The sequence below is a fragment of the Streptopelia decaocto genome (assembly GCF_964273445.1).
Source record: "Streptopelia decaocto genome assembly, chromosome: 3".
Classification (NCBI taxonomy): domain Eukaryota; kingdom Metazoa; phylum Chordata; class Aves; order Columbiformes; family Columbidae; genus Streptopelia; species Streptopelia decaocto.
The window spans coordinates 116,526,553-116,546,712 of NC_138656.1; positions in this window are offsets into that span (position 1 = coordinate 116,526,553).

Consider the following 20,160-nt stretch of genomic DNA (forward strand, 5'->3'; position numbering starts at 1 on the left):
AATTTAAGATCAGAGGAGCACAAAGGCGCAAGATCAGTGGTTAAGAGTCTCTTGCCAGGAATATTTGAAGACAACCACCAGGATTTTTTTCCCGCTTCTGTTCTTTCACATTTTTTAAATAATGATTGGGGGGATGGCGGGAGGGGAATATAATAATAATAATTAATAATAATAATAATAAAAGAAAGAAATGAATAACTTATTGGAAGAAATCGGAGAAACATTTTTGGTGTCAGTGCTTTGATTTATTGAGCTGCACGGTCTGTCTTGCTTTTTTTCTTGGTTTTTTTTTTTTTGAATGACGTCCTGTCTCCACTCCTCTAGCTAAAATGATCTTCCAGAGCATTCCTTTCTGAGCAACCCCATCACATCATTCCCCCCCGCAACTCTTCCCATCTCATCTCACCACCCTGGCTCTGTCTAGACTAGGAAAGGAGCCGAAGTCACCAACACCAGCCAGTTCATGCTGCGTTCATGGCAGCATCTCATGTTAATGCCATTAGACGGCAAGTTTCAAGTCACTGTAGCTCAGCTGAATTAACTGACTGTACTTTTTAAGAACTTTTTTTTGTTTTTCCTGGTCTAGACAGACCTTCTGTTTAGATTTCCAGCGTTTACAGGCGTGTATGGGTGTGTGTGTACTTATGTGTGTGCATATGTGTATGCACATACATAACTTGATGGGGTGCGTGTGCATCCTGTGTATGTTTGTATATATATGTATGTATATAAATATATACATATATATTTCATATGTGTGCATAGCCACACATATTTATGCATGCAAACATACCTTTGTAATTTAGTACTTGCCTTTGACGGTAAAATGCCTTGTCTATAATGGGTTGCAAAATTTCAAAGTAGGGTCTGGTAAAATGTCAGTGCTACCTGAATTCTTAATTTTCTGAGATCTCCTCTTTTTCTCTAGGGAGTTTTATATTCCTAACTATGCCAATGTTTCAGTCCTTAATTTCCTTGACTAGTGTGTGTGAGAGATATCTTCCCCCATTTTTAAAGAACTGTTAACAACAACAAAAAATGAGTGATATGAGTATGTAATTCTTTCTCAGGAGTATGCACTATTTTATTTTCTTCTGTTTCCTAAAGCTTTGCCCGCTTGGCTTATGAGCTTCTTCAAAGAGGACTAGAGATCCCTACACAATATATCAGGTACAGAGAAAAAAAATCCACAATTCTGATATTCTGATACTTTTTTTTTCTTTTTCAAATCAAAGCCAGTTGTTTCCGAATTCTGTAGGTGCACTTCTTTAAAGAAGCTCAAAGGGAATAATTTGAATGAGATAAAAAAATATAAGTTGAAACTGAGGTGTAATGCTGCAAAGAAAATAAGAGCTGTGTTGAATGTTATGCATTTGCTTGGCACTAGGGTTTTGTACCCAGGGAGGAAAGGGTTGCCATGTGAGCTGGCTCCTCGTGACGGGAGTGGGGAGGGCTTGCAAGGGAATATCCTGATTTCTAAGCTCAGTCTGAGGAAATCTGTTTCTCTTAGAAAGCTTTTTTTAAAAAAAGACCTGTCTTGTGACTCTTGCTTTAGAACAAGTCAATGTAGGGGGGAGAATCCTTCTTAACTTAATGTTTTGCTTGGTGGTTTGGTGTGTGACAGGATGTCTTATGCATATGATTTGGGGGGGTGCAGGGGGAGTCTGATTTCTTTCCTTCTTTTTTTTTTTTTTTTTTTTTTTATAACATACATTTCTTTGTCTTCTCTTGTATAAATAATGCTGAAGTGTAAGGATGTGAATTCCTAGTTGGATTCTGCTGTATTAGGTAATTGCCTGTGTTTCTCAGTGGGGCAGAGTTCATGCACTAGCACATCTTTTTGTTTATGTCAGAAGAGTTACTGGGTGCGGGTAAATCTCCTGGAGTCACTGGCAAAACTCCAGGGGGCTCAGGCATCCCCTGGGATCCCTGTTAAAGCTTCAGCAATCCCACCCACCTAAGCAGGCACACCTGAAGCCAGAGAAAAAAAAAAAAGAGAAGCTTTAGTCTTGTTTTAGTTTCTCGATACCTTCCAAAGTGGATGGTGAGGGAGAAATAATTCAGCACTACACTACATATCCCCTGACAAAATTCTCTTGAAAAAAGCAAATGAGCCCCTTGATTGTCACCCTTAGTGTCATTAGCTGTCTGAGAAATGGCTACATCTAAGGCCCCACTCTGCTCTTCAAATCTTTGTGCAGCAAGTGAAGGTCTTGGTTCTTGTTTCCTACTTCTGAGATGGAAATGTGTATGTCAATAGAAATCCAGGAATCACCCAACCCTAAGGAGCACTGACCCCTTTGGAGCTGCTCCTCACCTTTGGTTCTTCTGGGGCAGAGTACTGTGGGGAATGTCATGTAAGAAAAGGGGGAAACTGAGACAGACAACCTTCTCCATGGGCTGCTGGGGTGAGTTGGAGGTGCTCTTTGACCCTGGCAGTGGATTTGGTGATTGACATGCCCCTGTGGATGTCACCAGAGGAAGTGTGGATCCCTGGGTGATGTAAATCTCATGAATCCCACATCAGTAGGCTGAGGACCCCCAGATTGAAGAGCAGCCTCCCACTGGTCCTCCAAAGCCCACTCTTTGCCAGTTGTCTACAATTTCAGCAGGACCTGGAGAAGGACAATTCAAGCTCCATCGCAGGGAATGTCCCAGCAGTGATACATAAGAAAAGGAAGGGCTGCATGTGTGTGTGTCTGGGGAGGAATGAATGGCACCGCCTGAAAGCTTATCTCCTGATGAGACTATTCTGTTTGTTGGAGCTGAACACAAATGTGTTGCTTTGCCCACCCTCTGCAAATAGCCTTTGTGATGAGCCCATGGGTCCAACCCTCCTCCATAATTCAGCCCTGTGTAGGCAGACCCCAAGTTAACTCACAGTCTTCCACCTCCCCACCTACAGACGTAGGGACCTGATCCTTGTCATCCCAGAGCTTCCAGCTGAAGGCTTTGGTGGGATGTTGGAAATGGTCCTTCCTTGTCTTTGGAGAGACATTGGGGATGCTCCTTTTAACTGCAGAAGACAGTACCACACCACCACTGTTGGTTAATGAGGATGACCTCTTGCAGCTTCTTGGGGAAGGACCTGCACACACATGTGCACATGCACACACGTGTGAGGGTCTGATCCAGCTGCTGAAATCTCCCTTAGGCACAGGTTTAGTCACCTGGACCAGGACGTAAACCTTGAGAAGGTTGAGTGAAGAATTTCAGTTGGCAACTCCTGGCAACTTTGAATCTGCCCCTCGTGCCTTCTACTTGGAGTAGGCAGACAAAAGCCAGGCTGTGCTTTGCTCAGGTAAAATAAAGGCAAATGTAAAATTCCCATTGATTTTGGTGGGAAGCTCCTTGTTTGCTCTCCGAAGCAGGGAGACAAAATCCACCAGTTTTCTGATTGAAACACGACACAGGAGCATACCCATCTCTGTTTTTCTCCCAGCCTAGTACTGGTCCCAGAGAGAAATGTTCATTTATCAGTGGCTCCTATCAATGCTTAGGACTGAGGTCCCCCAAAAACTACACTCAGTCTCCCCTGGAAGGCATTTCCCTGCTCCCCTGCACTTTCGCAACCCAACTAGTTGTGTTGGCGAGGCACCTCAGATGCTTATCTGATAATCGAGTTATTAAAAGATTTAGTTTCCTCGGGATCATAAATCAATAAAGGATTAACACGGCAGCTTTGCTTTTTATCTCAAGGGAAAAGTTGGAGGAGAGACGGTGAAAAGTTTGTTTTCAAAACAAACAGGTGGGTTGCTGTAAATTTAATTTCATTCTTAGTCTCTCTCTCTCTCTCTTTTTTTTTAATAACAACTCTTTATTTTCCATGGGCAAATTCTTTGTTTTCGTATGCTCCCTGACTTTTTAAAATTATTTTCCCCTGGTTGTTGTTCACACAAGGTGTGAAGGAAACAAGAAGCCCATTTTATGGGAATCCTTTTCCAACCCGATGATTTCTTTAAAATCGGGTCGTGTCTTGTCCCACCTAATAGAAATTCTCTGTGAGAAGCTGTTTCAAGTCCCTTTGCATCCCAGATCAACCTCCCCTAAAATCCCCAAATTTGCATTTGGGGCTGGGTGGGAGGGGAGAGGGAGGATGGTTTTAAGACCTTTAGCTGTGCCCAGAGGGCTTATTCCCTTCCCCTGCTCATCTCTTTCTGACCGGTTTATCACGCAGACCTATTCGGCTTTGTTTTAATATGTTTCTCGGAGAATATGGTGCTCGTTTCAGCTGCCGTAGGCATTGCCAGATCGATCCAGCCAAACTCACCCCTCCCCTCCGGCTTCCCTATGTAAGAGAGACCGTAGGCTTTTTACAAATAGTATATTTTCTTATAGAAAGGGAAAAGAAAAAAAAAGTAAAAGAAAATATCCCCAAACACACTGGCAAGAGTTTGAATAATTCGTGAGAAACAAAATATTGTGTGCCAGCAAGGAGTAAAGCAAAAAGCAATCCCAAATGCAAAGCTCTGAAAAGCTAATGAAAAACTGGAAAGATGGAAGAAAAAAACAAGAGAAACTCTCCTTTTATATCCCAAACCATCCCTTTCACCTCCTCTTCTTGAAAAATCTGACCATGCAGTGAGAAATATCAGTTTATTGACTCTTCCTGAGAAGAAATGCGGAGAGGCATTCAGTATTGAGTTTGTATATATTTATTTATGCTTAATTTAACGGGAATGTGTAAATATGGCGAGCAAGTAGTTTTTGGGTTATTTATCTGTGAATCTATACCTCTGTGAATGGGCGAGGGAATTTAAAAGCAAAAAGTAAAAAAAAAAAAAAAAAAAAAGAAAAAAAAAGCAAACAAAAAAGAAAAAAACAAAACCGACAAAAAAAATCCCGCTTGACTAGATAGTATCCTATCTGAATCTTTTCTGTTCTTTATAGACAAGCTGTTATGGTAATGGGTAGAAATTGGTTTCTTGTCCAGTGATGACCTGATTTACATAAATAATAAGAATAAGAATAAAAAAAAAAGAGATTGTTGTGTTTTGTTGTATTTTCCTCTTCAGTTTTTTTGAATGTTGGTGCTGCTTCGGTTCTGCAGACGGATTTACTTATAACACCAGGAAGTCTATTTTCCCAGTCTAGGTTTTGGGGAAATTCAGGACATGTCTCTACATTAAAGAAAAAAAAAAAAGAAAAAAAAAAAGACAATAAATATTGCTTCTCAGAAATGTTGGTATTTTATTTCTGTCTGATTCAAAAGTGTCCATATTTTTACCACTCTTACCTCTTCATTCTAAGCAGACCTATAATAAACCTCATGTCATGTTAATGTGAGCTTTCGTTTCATTTTGCTTTTACCAGCTGAATTAGGAGTAAATCTTTTTTCCTTTTCAAAGTAGTAGCCATTAAAAGAAAATGTTATGTAAGTCTTCAATATCAGGAATCTATTCCCCCCCCACTGCTGTGTTACTGTTACTGTACGTTTCATTTATGTATACGTGGATGTGAGTGTGTATATGTACATAGATACTCTTATATACAGATCGGGAGTGATCGTATCCACAACGCGGGATTATTTTCTATCTTTAGGTCTTCAGTTGCAGCACCACTAATTAGCAAAAGGAAATATTCGAACCAAAACAACTTCTTCCTCCACCTCCACCCTCCCTCTCCTCCATTCCCAAGTCGGTTTTATTTCGGTTTGTAACCGACACTCATTAAGAAGAGACAAGGGGAAATCCGGATCTCCAGGGCTAACTCGGAGCCACTCTGGAGTGACTCGGAGTTTACCCTGTGCTTGGGTGAAAGAGGAGGGCGTCAGGACTTCTCTTGTTTTGTTTTGTTTTAGATATTATCATGAAAAGCACCATATCACGAAAAGCACTTTTTATTTATACATTTATTTATTTATTCATTTATTTCTCCTGTAAGTCAGAGGCTGGAAAGGACCGTCAATTTAACCCTCCCGCACAGTCACCCTGAAAACAAACACAAACGTGTGCTCAAACAGGGAGCCCCGAGGGTGGAAACCGGTTTAAAGCATCGCTTTTACTGCGGTGACCTGTTGTAGTTAAATACCGGCTCTGAAGATTTGTCTGGGCTGGGTTTTATCTGTTGTTTTTTAGGGAGAGCGGTAGTTTAAGAAGGCAGATGGAGAGATACAGGAGCCATAACAGGCGGTGGATCGGCTTTTGCAATTTAATATTTATCTCGAGGGGTGTGGGGTGGGGGAATAGCAAAAAATAAATCCATGTCCACCTGAACCTCCCAAACTACCTCCCTTCTCCCTCTCCTTCCAGCTTGGACTACAGGAGCCGACTCAGCTGATCGCCCAAGGTGTCCAAAATAAATAATCATCATCGTAATAATAAAAAAAAAAAAAAAAAAAAGAAAGAAAAAAAAAAAAGACATTGCAAATGACGACCCCAAAGTCTGTTTTATGGGGAAGCTTTCGAGGCCCGGCTGCCTCGGCTTCAGCCAGGCTTGGACTCAGCCGTGACCTACTTTCTCTCCTCGGTGTGATGGCAAAATCGCCCGGAGCAAGTTTGGGGGACCCGGGATGGAGGCAGCAGGTTGGGGGAGGCGGGACGACGGGGACACAGCAGCGCCAGGGGTCCGGGCAGGGGAAAAAAGAGGTGGGGAGAGCAAAAGAGAAAAGGGAATCCCACTTAGCCCCCCGCTTTTCCTCCTTTTCACCGGGGGTTCGCAGGGCGATGAGTAGGGACACCCCAAACCTCCCCAGCCCCTGCGGGCAGGTGTGGGGTGAAGGATGCCAGTGGGCAGAGAGAACTGGGAAGACCAGTGACACTGGAGCAGATTTCCAAAAGCCAGGCTGCATGCCATGCTTTTGTAGTTTGTTTTCTTTTGTTTAAATCGCACCGATGATATTATTTTTAGTAAAGCATATGTTTTACATGAAGCCTTTCAAAACAGCTCTCGCAGTTCCCAGAGGAGTCTGGGAGGGTTGTTTGGGGGACGAGGCAATCAGGAAGTTCCTCTGTTGCCCAAGAACTGTGCAACAGTTATGTAAAAAGTGGATTAAAAAAAATGCACCAAGGAAAGCTCTTTTATAACTCAGCAGAAACAGCCGCTTGTGGAAACCGGGAGGTCCCTTTAAAATGGGACCCAACGAGATGAGGAAGGGCTCACCCCGAGTTTCCGAGGCTCCCGGCGACAGTGTCGAGGTCGCAAATTCAAACCATGTATATGTATACATTTACAATAAAGTACAGTGAGCTGCTCCGGGAGGCTGCCGGTGCGCCCTGCATCCCCGGACCGGGTTCTGCCCCCGCTCCCCCCGGTTTGGAGCCCGCGGTGCTGGAGAGGCTGGGGACACCGAGGGTCTGGTGTCAGCAGAGAAGGAATATTCCTGCTGATCTCTGTTCCACTGCATTTTCCTAATGGTCTTCAACAAGATAAGATCATTTTCTTTCTTTTCCTTCCTTCCTTCCTTCCTTCCTTCCTTCCTTCCTTCCTTCCTTCCTTCCTTCCTTCCTTCCTTCCTTCCTTCCTTCCTTCCTTCCTTCCTTCCTTCCTTCCTTCCTTCCTTCCTTCCTTCCTTCCTTCCTTCCTTCCTTCCTTCCTTCCTTCCTTCCTTCCTTCCTTCCTTCCTTCCTTCCTTCCTCCCTCCCTTCCTCCCTCCCTTCCTCCTTTCCTTCCTCCCTCCCTCCCTCCCTCCCTCCCTCCCTCCCTCCCTCCCTCCCTCCCTCCCTCCCTCTCCCTCTCCCTCTCCCTTCCTCCCTTCCTCCCTCCCTCCCTTCCTCCCTCCCTCCCTTCCTCCCTCCCTCCCTCCCTCCCTTCCTCCCTCCCTTCCTCCCTCCCTCCCTTCCTCCCTTCCTTCCTTCCTTCCTTCCTTCCTTCCTTCCTTCCTTCCTTCCTTCCTTCCTTCCTTCCTTCCTTCCTTCCTTCCTTCCTTCCTTCCTTCCTTCCTTCCTTCCTTCCTTCCTCTCTCTTTCCCTCTCTCTCTTTCTTTCTCTCTTTCTCTCTTTCTTTCGCTCTCTTTCTCTCTTTCTCTCCCTCTCCCTCTCCCTCTCCCTCTCCCTCTCCCTTTCTCTTTCTTTCTTTCCCTTCCTTCCTCTCTTCCTTTCTCTCTTCCTCTCTTCCTTTCTCTCTTCCTCTCTTCCTTCCTCTCTTTTTCCCTCTTTCTTTCTCTCTCTCTTTCCCTATTTCCTGCTCTTTCTTTATTTCTATCTTGCTTTCTCTCTCTCCTTTTCCCTTTCTCTCTCATTCTTTTTCCTCTAGTTTCTCTCTTTCTCTCTTCCCTCTCTCTCTTTCTCTCTTCTCTCTCCCTTACGCCCCGGTCTTTTTTCATCTCCTAGCTTCTCCCCCCAGCTAAGGTTAAAAATAAATGTATAGCAGCACTAATACAGCTCATCAAAACTTCCCCTCCCCACTAGTCTGATGTTATAATCTGCTTTCCCACTCATCACCAGCGGGGACTTTCTCTCCGTCTCTCCTTTCTTGCCTCAGTCTCTTTTTAAAGCTCTAGGTAGTTCTAGTTTCCATTACAAAACTTCACCTTGATTTATATAGTCATAAACATCATTTTTGTCTTTCATCCCTTTGGGGTGAACTCCTTTCTTTTCTTCCTTCCTTTTGCCGTTTTTTTTTTTTTTTTTCCTCCTTTCCCTCCCCACCTGCATGGTATGGCCCACATTTATACGAGACCTCATAAATAACATCTGGTGTCCCTATGATGGAACTAGTCAAATGTCTTAAATAACCCCCAGTACCAATATATTTACTGAATTCCTTTGGTTTTTTTCTGTCGCTCTCGTAAACAGGCATCCACACGTATTTTTTTTCCCTCGTAGCTGGACGTGTGTCTGTGTATGTGCACAGTTGTACCAGAATATCGTGTTACACGTCGTGTCACAACTGCGTGTAGCTCCACTTTGTCGTGCAGAGCCGGTCCCATTCGTGCACCACTACTGACTTTTATGAGTTAAGGGAGGTGGAAAAATTACGTTCCTCGTATTTGCCTTCGGAATTAAACCCTTGTCATAGACTCCAGCCGGTGCAAAGGGTCTTTCCTCCCGCCACGGGCCAGGGCTCTGATTTCCCCGCACCCCACGGCCCTGGGGGCCCGATCCGGTGGCCCGGGGCAGCGAGGAAAGCGCTTCCCTGATTTCCCTTCCAGCAAGTCGTTCCTCTGCCTGTGAACGCTTTCTGGTCGCGGGGGAGAAGGAAATCTCCGGGGATTTACGAGTTAAGAGTGTTTTTATACGTTCTCCTTAATACGGAGCTAGGCAAAAACCCAGAATCTCACGCAATTACGAAATCACCGCAATTACTTTGGAGCTTCCTCCAAACAACACTGAAATTAAAGGAGTGTGTGTGTGTTTGCATGTGCGTTTCTCACCCGAATATCCAGAGACAATAATCCTTTTAGTCCCCTCCCTTGCCCCGGATCTGCGCCGGACGGGGCAAATGGAAAAATCCCCATAGCCCAAAAAAAAAAAAAAAAAAAGAAGACAAAACCACAAGCCGCACAAAAAAACCTCAAACAAACAAAACCAACCAACAAATAAAAACTCAAAAGAGAAAAAAAAAAAAAAGGGTTTAGCACTTGGCAAGGTGTTTTTAAAGCAAAGACAAGCAGGATCCTGAGTGCTACCCGGTGCAGTGTGACCTCCCGGGTTCCCCGGCGTGGGGAGGTGCTGTGCCGGTGATTATTAGTGCTATTAAATAAATAAACAGCGACGTGCGCGAAATACCCGTCATCTTCTGACAACATTTGAGGAGGAACATTTTCTTTAAAACAGAAATTAGTGAGCGTTGAGATTTACAAAGAGCTTTGGGTACAGTTGCAATTGTAGCCAGTTTTACTCGCTTAAGACGCCAAGATGAATGGAGTGCTTGTGGACATTTCTTTGTAAAAATACATTAAAGCACCAGGAAGGATCTTTTGCCCCATGAAACCAGCATTAACAATAGTTTATCTCGCTCTTGGTGCACAGAGCATCACCCGACAGTCTTCGCTCCTGAAAAACTCCCAGTGACTTAGCCGAAAACTCCTGTTGCCTGCAAAGCAAAAAAAAAAAAACCAACCCAGAGGTTGCAGGAGCAGTTCCTCCCAAAAGCTGTGAGAAACGACTGGGGCGAGAGTAAGTCCCGGTCTCCTCTATACTCTATTTATTTCAGTACAGAGTGGATCCTGTTTTAGCTGGTTAAAAAAGGGAGCCTGTTTCCAGCTCTGTATGGAAAACCACAGTACAATAACTGGTAACAATGGGAAGAGGTGGTGGTGTAAGAAGTGCAAATGGGGCTAGAAAGCATTTTTGGATAAATGCTTTTCACGCAAATAGGCTGGATTTAAAAATCTATTTCAAATTGAAAGGAAGGAGGCGAAATATTTTAAAACGAAAAGTTCTGCATTTTAATATTAACATTCGGCAGTGAATGCGGGAGATGCTTTTGTTTGACAAGTAAAATAAACACCGGCTTTAACCTGCTCCAAAGAGCCGCCTGTTCATCCTTACGGTCACAGAACACTCTGCAGACAGGTGAGTGAAGAAAGCTGAGAAAATGAAGGAGACGACCATTTAAACCCCTCCAGTCTCACTTTCCTGGGTCTTTGCCATTGCAGCCGGAGCCTGGAGCTTTTCCTTGCACCCGGCAGCTGCCGGGGGAGAACGGGGGCGACGGCCGAGGCGTAGCAGGGACCTCCTTCTTCGCCACGCTTCAAAGGTTTCTTTAAACTTTAACTTAGGAGTGACATGAGACGAGTGAAAGTAACTCAGCCCCGACCTGTAAACAGCATTTTTTTTTTCTCCGCCCTCTCTTTTTTTTCTCTTCTACCCCCTCTCTTTGCTCTGGCTTGGCTTGGGAAGTTGGGGCTTGTTTAGAAAGTTTAGAAAGAATAATCATTAAAAAGAAGAAAAAAAAAAAAAGGAGGGAGAATTAGTTACAGAGAATTTCCCTACTGGATAAAAGGTGATAATTATAGCGGTTTTCTCGCCACTGTGGAGCAAAACTCCTGCCCCAAACACACAGATGGGGCTGGGGAGCTGTGCAATTTTGGAGGGTGGATGTGAAAAGTCAAGAAGGGCTTTTCCCCCTCCTCTAGCTGTAGAAATCGTGCGTGTGTGTTTGTGTATATTTATGGACTTGTGCTACAGACCCGCGGGAAATATTTTACAGCTACTTATCTCTCCCGGTGCAGAAAATGAAGGCTACAGGGCTGTTTTTTTCCTTGCTGCAATGCTTTCTCCATCTCACCCTGTTTATATTCGGTTGCCCCAACCCCGTGCAGGCAGCCTTTCACATTCTCCTTTATTTGCCAAAAAACACCTGACACACTGCTCCGGGAGGCTCTTTTCTGCAGTCTGGGGCTACAACCCCTGCCAGGAGGGATGGACCCCGCTCAGAAACACGCTCGGACAAGGCTGATACAAAGCAAGAACTGACAGCTTGATGCGCGGGTGGAAGGGGAAAGAAAAGTTGGGTTAACCCCAGTGATAGCCAAGGTCAAGGTAATCTGCTAAAGTTGGGAGAGAAGAAGGTCTAGGAGGGAGCTCATCCTTCCCCCAGCCTCATACCGAGCTCCTTCACCTTCGCAACCCTCCCCGCTTCTAGTGGGGTCTGCACGGCCCCAAACCGGCCCCTTCTCCCCTCCGTGAAGGGTGATAAGGGGATCGCCCTGCTCGCTTTGCTTCCCCCGACCTCCCCCCTTCCCCTCGCCCCCTTCCCAACATCCTGTCAAGCAATAGGCTGTAAAATAGTTATCCAGCCAGCACACAGGCAAGTGCCGTTTGAGAGTAATTTCTGCCCCGGGCGTTTGGCCGGGGGCAAAGCAAGCGTGCTCTCTAACTGATCAACCTGGATATTTCATTATTCATTAATTTACTGTTTAACCAAATCCCACTCATTATCAGAGGCAACGCTTGGCAGAGCCCAGCGAACAGTAGCAGTTGGTGTCAGGCGTGGAGAATTGGCCCATTTGATCCTGGGCTGTTTTATTATTCAACACCACTGACTGAGAAAAAGGCCCATGAATAATAAAGAGCCAAAGCGTGTTTGAACTGAGAAGCATGACACAGCCTTACAAAACAGCAGTTAGGAAATTAAAGGCGAGGTGGCCCAGGCTTTGCATTTTTTATTCTCACTGTGGGCACAGGCATTGGGATCCCACATTTTCATTGCTCCTGTGTTTATTGTTGTCATTATTACTATTTCCCCACAAGCCGTTTGAGAGGTGTAAACCCAAAATCTTAGCTGGGACCTTTAAACTGCAAACTTTCTCTCTGCTTCATCCTGATTATAATTTTGATTTTAACAGTAACACAGATTGTTCTCCTCGCTTTTTATCCTTTACTCCATAGGAAATTAGCCCACTATAATAATCCAATCTGGATCATTTTGGGTGCAAATCCACAAAAATGCTCACAAGAGAAGGTTAACTGAGCACTGGGTGCCACGGAAGCTCTACTGAGATCCTGAAGGACCCTCTGGGCTGGGACTAGTCCATCAAGATCAAGTCTCCAGAAAACTGCTATTCTGAAGGCATTTTTCATATTTTGACACCATCTTCATCTCTAGGCACTGACTGATCATCTGCTGAAAAGAATACATGTCCTAGACAGTGACACAATTTATTTTTTTTAATTTTTCATATTAGTAGCAAGTTATCTAATAGTAATCCTTATTGTCATCATCATGTTTTTCACTCTTCTGAACCCAGATCTTTGATTTTTTGCCCTAACCCTTCCCTTATATAAGCAGAAACTCACAGGTGTTATTTCAGTCACATCAAGATCAAATTGCATTTTCCAAAATGCTTCCATTTTTGTGGGATACATAAGACAGTCTTATCAAGTAGTAACATTTAACATTCCTTTTGAAGAAAGGTTTTCTTTTCTAAGGCAGCTAAAATATGGGGTTCTGAAAAGGAATGAAGAGCAAGCAGTCCACAGGAGCTTTGAAAAATGTTGACCAAAGGTCTCTGACTTATAAAAATCATCCAAGAACAGCAGAGCAAAGTAACTTATCATCTGTAGCTACAATAATCACGAGTGAACCGGGAGTGTTCACAGCACCTTAACCCTAATCTCATCCTCTTCAAATGGGAGAGTTTTTCCTGTCTTTTGGTCAAAATATTATTTCTCTGTTGCCCTTTTGATCTTTGTTGATTTTGACAACTGCTGTTGTGAAATACCATCTGATTTCTTTATATTGCATTATAATTTATGTTAGAAACAGCATGTTTAATGTCATCAGGTTGTGGCAAATATTTGCTTTTTAATCTTCCTGTGAACAAATGTCAGGATGTGTTTTGCCCTTCTTAGTTTTTTTAACCCACTTCTGTCGACTTCGCCAGGAGTTATGGTAGGAACAGTCATAGTATTTCAGTCCTCCTTGTATGCAATGCTGGGCACGATGCTGAGGATGTCACCCCCATAACACTGAGACTTGTCCTCCCTGGCTTTGCCACTTGTGTCTGTTCAGACTTAGACACTGCTTAAGACAGACAATGAAAATAGATTGTTCCTCCTGTTTATGTCCCTTCCTATCTTCTCACTCATCTTCTCCCCTGCCTCCCTGAGATACACAGAAGTGGGATTTCTGATGGGTGGTAGCCGTGCAGGGAATGATAATTATAAGACCAAGTGCAAGTTATCTACACATATTAGTTCTGGTCAGGATCAACAAAGACACCCTAAATGATTTAGAGTTACTTGATTTGGATCAATTGCTTATTTAATTAAAAAGTGGCCAATTCAACCCCAAACCACGTCTTTTTTTTCTTTTTTTTTCTTTTCTTAATTTGTGGCCTGACTCCCTGTTAAGGTATTTTTGAACAGGCCATGTGTACCCTATTGTGGTGGCAGGCACTTATCCATAGGCTCTATCTCATCCTGCAGGGTGTTTTTTAGCTTTTTTTTTTGTGTTTTCTACTTCTTTTTTTTCCCTTTATTTTTCTCTCTCCCCCCCCCCCCGCCCCGCCCCCCGCCCCTGCTGTTACTTCCATAACAACCAGTGTGAAATTCACTGGGATTTTAATGTCTTGATTAAAAAAATAACCCAAGTCCAAGTCTCTGTGAGCAATATGCAATTGGAAATTTGGTTTCTTAGTCAGAGCTTTATCTTATCTTTCTAAATCAAAGCCTGCTTTAGCAATCACTCCAGATTATATGAGCTTCCTCTTAAGTCTGATTCAGACTGGCTATGGGTTTTGAACTTTGGAAAAAATAATAAGGTATCTGTGCCTGTGGGTGTACATGGGCGACTATGGATGATGTTGCTGGAATGAAATGTATCCAGTGAAAACAGTCCCATAGCAGCCCTCATTTCTTGTTAGTATTTTTGTGTGGTCTTCACACACCTCTCAGGTGGGTCTTATCACTAGGAAGACCTGATGAGTCTAAGGGCAAGGTCCATGATCACTGAAATAACCTTTTTGCTGAATTCAGGAGAAGAAGGATTTCATCTGCATGTCACCATTACCAAAATGCAAAAGATGGCCATGAAGTCAGGCAGAAAGGACTGTATACACAGATAGTCTCAGACGATGGCAAACTGCTTGGGCATCCAGTCACCACGGCGGTGAATGGTTGGCCATGTGTTAGGGAACATCAGTAATTTGCTTTTATAACATTTCCATAGATGCAACAGGGTATTGGGTCAGTGACCTTCACATTTCTTCATAAGAAACTCCATCCCTTTCTCCAGCTGAAATATTGATCTCTTTAGGGTAGGAACTGTCTTTTGTTTGAAGTGCCCAGCATTTTATGAAATGACACCTTGACTTTCATTCCCATTACATACTAAAATAAAAACAACCACAGCATATATTCTTCAGGAGGTATAAAATAAAGATTCAAGGTGATTTCCTGGGAAGGCAACATTCTACAGGAACTGCAGGTCTGTCTCCTCCTTGGTAAAAAGTGGGTGCTCTTTGTGTTGCTGAAAGAAAAACTAAAAAACACCCTGCTGTCAGGATGAAAGAAGAAAACTGGTGTTTCCATGCATGCATGAATGTGACGAGCAGACGTGCATCCCAGTGAAGGCTGTTGAGCATAAGTGGATGCGAATGCCAGTGAAGGATTATACTGTAGGTGCAGAATTGCAGGTTTAATCACATGTGATTATAATTGAGTGTGGGGGGAGGTGGGCAGCACTGGTGGTGTAACTGAATGGGGAGTGTGAGGGTGTGATTGTAATTAAGTGTGGGTGTAGCATGCTGAACATAAACGAATGTGAGTGCCAGGAACTGGGTATATAACCAAATGTGAAAGTGTCTGAGTGAGTTCATGTTAATGGAGGGAAGAGGCCGTGATTGAAGCTGAAGGTGAATGTGGATGCGATGGAGCTGGTGTGTGATCCAAGGACTCTCAGAAACCAGGGTGGCAGCAGTAGTACCTCAAGAAATGGGCTGAAATACTGTTTCTGGAGCAAGGGGTGGGAGAGGTGAAGCATGGGGATTGTAATCAAAATGCAGCTTGGGTTTTCTAAACTGCAGTGTTAGCTGGGACAACCCTTCCACGGGTGTGCTCAAAGTCACAAGCAATCTCATTGACTTTACTGTAGCTGAACATGCATGAATAAGTACCAGGAACAAGGACTACAAAATCAGTGGATGTAATTAATGAACCTAATAGTGAATAGTGCTGGGCTACTCTACAAAACATTGACTACTTGCTCACAGAAAATACTATACATATTTTTTCCTGTGTTTGTGCTCCCAGTGCATTTATATATATATATATATATATATATATACACATACTTTAGCTTGTAAGTTTACTGCAGGAAATTTTGTACAAATGAGGAATTTCCAATGACTGTTAGAGGATATTTGTGGCAGAGGTATTTTTCAAATACTTTTTTCACATGTAACACGTGTTTCTAAGAACTAAATTAATCCAATCAAGGCAAAGAGCTAACACATCATAAACTATGCATCTAATCAAAACTAATTAGCGCAGCTTGATTTTCATATATCAAACATATACAATGAACAGCTCATAGAATTGCGACCAAGGTGCCTCAGATAAATTATTTGGAATGTGAATTCAAATAATGAATAAGTTGTAACCTTTAATACCATGTGTGAATCTAAAAAGAAGTTGAATTAACTTAATTCTTTTTTGCCCCCCTCTAAACTAGTTGTGCAGCTCTAGTTGTTTGTGTGCCAGAATGATTGAAAATGATGCTACCAGCAACATTCTCATCGCCATTTACCAATGTACGCAAGTTTCCTATTATTTTCACCTTCCTTTTAACAGCTTCTCATTGAGACAGGCACACACTTCTCTTCACATGCCTTAGGGCTTCTTCACAGTTCAGAATTTACCAGAATAGCTATTCCAGAATTCTGGAATAAAATTGGCTACATGGGGGCTTTAATTAAACAACTACTCGGGAATCATTATCCAGAAATAGTACATTTCCAGGAGTAGAAAACCTTTAGAGGAACAATGAGGCTCAGTGAGTATAGACATGGCAGGGGAAAAAAAGAAAAAACACAGTGTTTTTTCAGACTTACTGGAACAGCTGCTTTGTCTCATTTTAAAAATATACATAAATTGGGATAAAGAGGCATATTCTGGTTGTTTACTAAAGAACTGAAGTTAATCTCACTAGATTTTACTTGTCCGTAAGGTAGGCAGCTGTTTAAGTTGCAGAAGTTGCCTCTGTACAGATAGAGCTTCATCCAGCACCTGCGTGATTCTATCCCGACATGAGTATCTACATAGGCTGGATGAACATCATCTGTAAGTTTTTGTTTCTCAAAGGACTTGACAGGGACTCAGAAGACTCAAAGGAGATGGCATGAGTTAATGCACTAAGATGCCACATCTGATACGGTTGCTAAATTAGGTACAGATAAATGGTAAAAAGATGATTGTTACTGCTTACTTTATGCTAAGAAGCCCTTTGAGTTATAAAGAATTGCACTTCCCCAGAAATCTCATTGCTACTGCAGACTTTCCTCTTTCCTTGTCCTGTGTCTTTGCATAAGTGGATTTAACTTGCAGAATGTAGGGGAGATTTCCTCAGTTTGACCTAGGAGGATTCAGTGTCTGTGGCTTAAAGGGTAAAACATCAGTTCAACTTTCACAGTATCTTTAGGGTCATAGATGTGCTCATCACATCCACTTTGCTCTGACACCTTCTTAGCTGCTTGGTCTTGCTCTGGTTTCATTTGTAGGCTTTGATGGGAGGAATACATATTTTCTACTGATAGCAGAGGATTTTTGAATGTAGCCTCCACATTCAACACTTGCCACCATTTGTAATATAGCGGCAAGTCTAGGATGCAAAATAGCTATCCAAAGGGAAATTATCTTCCCTTTTGTTTCCTCACTTCTGGTTTTACAGTGGCTTAGTCACAGCATGAGGGAGTGAGATTCTTTTTTTTTTTTCAAAAGTAACCTGGTGGTTTAAGGGACTTTGTTGGGATACAGGGGCCTGAAATATTTCAAGAGGAGCAGGACACTGACCCCAGTCACCCTCTTCTTGGGCAAACGCAGCTCTTAGTTCAGCTTTGAATAGAAGTAGGCATGAACTGTGACACCACCTGTTATTCACCCACCCTGCTCAGATCAGAGCACACATGTGGGACTGGGACACTTGGGGTCATTAGATACACCCCACTTGTGAGTCTCAGGCAGGTGGCACATCAGCTCAGCTCAGGATGGTGGAATCAGGATAGTTCTCTGATTCGTTACCTGTTGTAGACATGAACTCTTGGATCATGCTCCCAGCCTGGCCTGGGATGCTTCTCACTGAGCATCAAGCCTATGGTGTCTGATTCAACACCCATCTGTCACTGCTAAACCTTTCAGTGACATCAGTGGCCCAAGACTGGGGCCTTCAAGTGTAAATTTTAAGGAATGAATCACAGCACACTTCTATAAAGGTTCCTGCTGGAAATGACTTGATTAAAAATAACACACTTAGGAGAGGTGTTTCAGCTGCAGCCAGACCTCATTAACAGAATCACTCTTGATGTTCTCCTTGGCAAGCCTGGCGTTAGGTCTGCTTCAAACCTGTTTATGAGGTTGTTTGAGGTTTGTGCAGCACACAAGATCTACAGTTGGAAAAGTGTCATTGCATGAGGCTGTAATCCTTGCTGTGGTCAATGTGTTGAGAGTTTTATATTTCCTGACTGCAGGATCTTTCCATAAAGTGAAAGGGGGAGGCGTATTATTGTGATTAACCAGCTGGTTATTAAAACTTCTGGAAGCCATGGTGAAGCTTTAATGAGATTATTGTGTCCATAAACTGCAAAGTTTCTTCTGCTCTTTCTTATTATGGAGAAATGAGATGAACTGCCCAGGCCTTTCTCAGGCCACGTGAAAGGTTGTTAGAGACCATAACTCTGGGTGTGAATGGTGGCAGTGAGACAGGGAGAGGCCTTCCTGATGCACTCAGCAGCTGAAAATTTGTGAGGTGTTTTTTCCCCATGGTGTCCAGAGGTGTAAACTGCAGCAAGAGTTTTTGGCAGCTGCACTAGAAACAGGGGCAGGATTCCCTCCTTCCTTCAAATCTCCCTGGTTAACCCACAGGCTGAAACATGAGCAAATTTTCCACAGGCTGGCCATGACCCATGGTTTGAAACCACACGTGATATTTATAGTCCATGCTTTGGCAGAATCCTTAAACACCTACACAACATGTGTGACATCAGCCTGACCGCTCAGCCTATGTCCCCATAAAATCATAGAATACCCTTAGTTGGAAGGGACCCACAAGGATTTTCGAGTCCAACGCCTGTCCCTGCACAGGACAACCCCACAGTTCACACCGTGTGTCTGAGGGCATTGTCCAGTCTCTTCTTGAATACTTGAATACCCAGAGCCATGCCAGGCTCCTTTTCTATCTTGTAAGATTGACAGAGCAGCAGTTTTCACATGATAACAACAACATTTAGCATTTGTATAGAACAACACCTATTTGTCTTGTTTTCCAACATAAACAAATTCATTGCTCTCCCAGGTAGCAGAATAACATGAAGTGGTGCACAAGGAAGAGGTTGAGTGTGGCTGGATCTAAGAAAAAAGAGTCATAACATCAGTCATAAGAATTTCTTGGCCTTTCTGTCTTGATTCCTCCATTTCTTGTACTAACTTGAAATGAAACATAAAAAATAATTATAGGCCATCCTAGCAATTTCCTAATATTCTCCCTGTTTGTTAATTATATTATTCTATATCTTAATTTCCTCTTTTTCATTGCTCTTCCATATTTTTTTTCTTTCCTCCACTTTATTTTTTCTTTGCTTTTGTAGACTATTTAAAAAACCCACAAGATGGCATTTAGCCAACTGTCATTTTGCTTGGAGATGTGAAAAAGACATTAGAAAAGCTTCACATGAAAGTAGAAAAGTATGTCACGTTGTGTCCCTTCTGGTGATCTTTTCTGGACATCATTAAAAGAAAGACCAAAAACCAGTAGGAAACTCAAATGATATTTATAGCATAAGGAGTTATAAGTCCATCCTCCACAGCAGACAGCTTGGAGTTATGAGGCCCCACTTACTTGGCACCAAGCCCAAATGGCACAATCTAGTCATATCAGTATCCATATGGGGCAGATTATTCTTCATTTGGGTGACTTTGATGCAAAAAAACAGCCAATATCACACCTTCTGGTGTCAGGCTGGCAGTACACAGTGCCTCCAGTACCCAATTCTTTGTAATCGTACCAGAAATTGTATTTTTTCAAACAGATCAGGAGTGAGCCTCTTCAGTAGACACCCTCCGTACATCCTAAGGTGCTACAGGTCCTAGGAGTCATGCAAATGTTTTTAAAGCCCAGATTAAACATTTCTAGGAGAAACTGGTGTGTGGTCTGTTTTATAATGAGTGCAATAAAAATTACCGGATCCAATTTATCCCTAACAAATGCAAAGCCAGAGGTGAATCCTAGTTTTCAGTTGATACTGTAGCAAATATTTTTTTTTTTTTTCCCTTTTTAGGCATCAGCTCAACAATTTCTGTTTATTTGGAGTATAAATGAAGGAGAAAGGATGTTGTTAAATGAATAAGCCATTTAAACACAGACATAATAAAAACACAGAGTTGGCTATTAAAGTACTCAGAAAAGTAGTTATGAAGTCTGATTCAGCTTTCATTTCAGTCAGTAGCAAAATTCTAATTGATTTCTGTAGGAAGAGGGCCTGGCCTTAATTTCTTCAGTCCTGTCCACTGTGAATTAATTGATTCACATTGCTGCCCTCTTGAAGCAGCACAGCCTGTTACT